This window comes from Rhipicephalus sanguineus, chromosome 10 (genome assembly GCF_013339695.2).
Source record: "Rhipicephalus sanguineus isolate Rsan-2018 chromosome 10, BIME_Rsan_1.4, whole genome shotgun sequence".
In the NCBI taxonomy this organism is placed as follows: domain Eukaryota; kingdom Metazoa; phylum Arthropoda; class Arachnida; order Ixodida; family Ixodidae; genus Rhipicephalus; species Rhipicephalus sanguineus.
The window spans coordinates 152,628,956-152,632,711 of NC_051185.1; the positions used below are offsets into that span (position 1 = coordinate 152,628,956).

The 3,756-nt window shown below is 53.0% G+C and overlaps 1 non-coding gene across 1 annotated transcript; it reads left to right on the forward strand.

Annotated features, from left to right (window-relative positions):
• Positions 1-354: 354 nt before the first annotated feature.
• Positions 355-430, forward strand: Trnak-cuu (transfer RNA lysine (anticodon CUU)). The gene has a single exon. It is a non-coding gene; the product is annotated as a tRNA-Lys (tRNA).
• The last annotated feature ends 3,326 nt before the right edge of the window (positions 431-3,756 follow it).

Below are 3,756 nucleotides of genomic sequence, written 5' to 3' on the forward strand. Positions count from 1 at the left end.
CGTCCCAACGCGGGCCCTCTCCTGCCGGCGCCAGGGCCTCGATGAGACGAACGCCACCGGGGGGTCCACTCCATCCTGGCTCGTCCAGGTGGCCACATCCCGGTAGCGGCTCTGAGGCGAGGCGGCCGGCTCTCTCGGCTGGGCTGGTGATTGAGGAGAAAGGGCAGCCGGGTAGCGGCGGTCAAGTGGCGGGGCGTACGGGCGGCGTTGTCGCCTGCGGGGGGTCCTCCGCAACGGCGTCTGCTGCGATGTCTGGGCGCGCTGGGGCCACGACGACGATGGAGGGTGTGGGGGCTCGCCGCGGGGAGGTGGTCTCTCTGAGACGTCCCGGCGGCTACTGAAGCTTCCATCTTGGTCCATCTGTTCGCTCAGTCGGTAGAGCATGAGACTCTTAATCTCAGGGTCGTGGGTTCGGGCCCCACGTTGGGCGCCAGATGAGGGGGTCCGCTCTACGCACGGCTGGTGCAGAAGCCTAGCTCCGGTCCCAGCCGCAAATAGTCGTACCGTGTCAACGTCCCCTTCCTGTAGCGCGCGTCATCGCAGCTACGTCGGGTTCGGGCGAATAAGGCAACAGGCTAGATCAACAAACAACACTTTATTGCTACGTTAGCAATAACGCGTAAATGTCGCGTAGAGGGATAGTCCGCTCTCGTAGAAAACAAAGGGTAACGCTTACACCTTCGGTCGATGATCGGCTGGCGGGTCTCGGGGCGGTGAGGTGTTACTTCGCAGGTCAGCAGGGCACGAGAGACCGTCTGCTCGTATGCCCTGTTGTTTTATTCACCTCCCGTCTCCCTCCCCACCACGACGGTTGTTTCCCTCGCAGGGCGAGTTCCCTTTCCCGCGAGCCGGGAAGCGAGGATTGGCGCGCGGAGTGACGGGGAAGAAGGGGTTGTCCGGCAAGAAAGGGCGACGGTGCTCCTCTCCTAGTGGTCCCTTGGCTACCACCATCAGTTCGCGATCGCGCCAGCCTTAAGGAAAGGAAATGGGCGCGTGTGCTCTCCCACAAGCTGCACAGACGACTGTGAAGCGCGGAAGCAGTCGCATTTCTCCCAGTTTCGCTCTCCATGAGTTCTTTCTGCGACTCGACGATGTCAGGCAACGCTTCACTGAAGACAGTTACGGCTTCGTGACGTTCAAGCCACCTGGTCTCACAGTATTTATGAGAGCCTGAACTCCACGAAATGAACCACTCGTGACAGCGGCTCCATCGTAGCCTTGACCTCTCATACAATTACCCCCGAATGCAGAGATGTTACTTGTCTCGTACTTGACTCGTACTTGACTCAAGACAGCTTTGCCGCTCGCCATAAATCGTTCTCGAACTTGCGGACAACTTGCAGGACGACTTGGCTCGGTCGAAGTCAGGACGAGTTTCAAGTCTGCTGCGGGGCTAGCTTGAAACAGTCTTGATGCGTTATTCCAACATGGCCACCTCTCGAATGGACGTCGCGTGATAGGTTGTCCGCTTTTGAATTTGCTTGCCACGCTATGGACGTAGCATTTTCTGAGGTATACATTGCCTGATGAAGATTCCGCGACCCGCCTTACATGACCGAGGAAACCCGATGGAGCTGCACGACTAAGAACAATTCCACGCTCGCTACAGGTTCACTAAGAACGCCGTGTGGCAGCTTCTGGCTATGTTGCCGCTCCAAGAAAGCGGGGACAACCGAGGACAGCCTGTGCCTCCCATGTTGCAGCTACTGATGGCGCTCAGGTTTTACGCTGCTGGCACAATCCAGACAGTCACCGGAGATCTCGTCCGCATTCTGCAGTCGACAGTGTGCCGCGCAGTCGGAAAAGTGACCCTACGCAAAGCACTTGTACTCGATGCTGGTGCGCTTCCCGCAGCTGGCGGGATTTCCTAAAGTTATGCGGGACTTTTATGAAGTGGCCGAATTCCCTGGCGTTACAGGATGTGTCGACTGCACACACGTGCGCATTAATAGCCCCGGTGTATTTACGCTCCCCAATCACTCATCTCCCGAATACAAAACATGTGGAAGGTCACAAGAATAATAGCTCAAGTGAACCAGTCATGCAAAAAAATGTTGTTCTTACCAGTTTTGTGGCACTCTCGCTTTTCTCTTGCAGCTTCCTCTTTCCATTTCTGCTTGAGGTTGTTCCAGCATTTCTTGAGCTGCAGGTGGTGGCGCCTGGTAATCCTGTGGTTGGCGTTGTAGCGCTTGGCTATTTCTTTCCACGTTTCATTTTTTTTTTGTCACTGACGCAACATCAGTTTTTTTCCCACTCGATAATGTGCCTGAACTGCCTCACAAGATCGATCAGCACACTTTTTTCGTTCTCGGTGAAGTGCGGGGCCGCCTTGCGCTGAGGTGTCTCTTGGGACCACAACGTGCCTTGTTGACATCTCAGCGAATGGTTCTTTCTCCTTGATTCGACGACTTCGCTTCGAAAAGTGACGTGGGGGACGTAGCGTGAGCCGAAAAATGTTTTCATAGTACACAACATTTTATGTCATTTTTGTCTCGTTCGGTGCAGCTGTGTGGGATTGAGAAACTTGACAGGCATCAGTTTGCAGCACAACGATATGAAAAATTCCTTAAGCTTTTCTCAGAAAAAAAAAAAGCTTCCCCTAGTGCGGGTTTAATCCACGGAACAGCACAAATGTTTTGGTGACAACGCGAAGCTTTTCTTGGGACTTCCTCGTAGCTTTGTGTTACAAACAGGTGCTCTCTTACAAATACGTGGATGAGCTCTTCGTTCACCTCGCAGGATGCACATGGCAGGCCTGTGTCTTTTTCGTTGTTCGTGACAAAGCTTCCAGCAGATAACATATCCTGACCATGTGCATTCCCCCCCCCTCCCCTCACGAACATGCAGCGCGGCATTGCTGCACCCCGCAAGGCAAAATTCCGCTGCAGCCCATGATCCCGACCCCCGCCTCTTGTCTTGTTTACCAAGAATCAGATGTTCAACAAAAGTAGACAAATAATTAGCATTTCCACTTCTATTCTTTAGCTTCTTTTGTTGGGTGGCGGCACCCACATGGGCCTGAACAAGGGCTTTATACACTTTGTTTCCAGAACTTGTTGCATTTTTTATTTATTCATATATAACTGCGACCTAGCTCGCTACAAGCATGTCCATAGGCGAATAGAAAGGCTAGTACCTTGAAAATTCGCGATACCTCGCTTAAAACTTGCGAGCCAGGGCAGCGCATGTATACTCCGCATTCGATAAGGAAAAAAAACGACGAAAAGACACGATGCAAACCATGCCTTGTTTCGCATCTTTATGGGAAATTCTATTAGTGCGCAGACCAAAACAAGCAAGCTTGGGGTAACGCGCCGCACTTGGGCGGCCACTGAAACCAGCGGGCAACGGACGGTTTACACAAGCAACACTGCGCATCGCTGCGGCGGCTGGAACCACGTGCCGCTTGGTAACAGTAAAGTGACAAAAATATGCTTGTAGCACTTCGATGTGATAGTTCTTTTCAAATATACGAACTTTCCTTGCTGTAACACGTGCCTTACGCCAACAACTTCATTATTAACCTTGGTACCAGGCGAGCAGCGTGTTTCTGCATTGAAGCTCGTTCTTGACTTGACCAAGCAAGACAGCCTAACGTCTATGAAACGCGAAGGCCGACTTGGGCGTTTTCAAGTCCGCTGCTTGCTTCGGGCCGACTTGCTCAAGTCAAGTTGAAGGCACGAGCCAAGTAACATCTCTGCATTCGGGGGTTAAGGTCTAAACCGAGGCGAACAAGCTCAGCTTTTTAACGTTTCC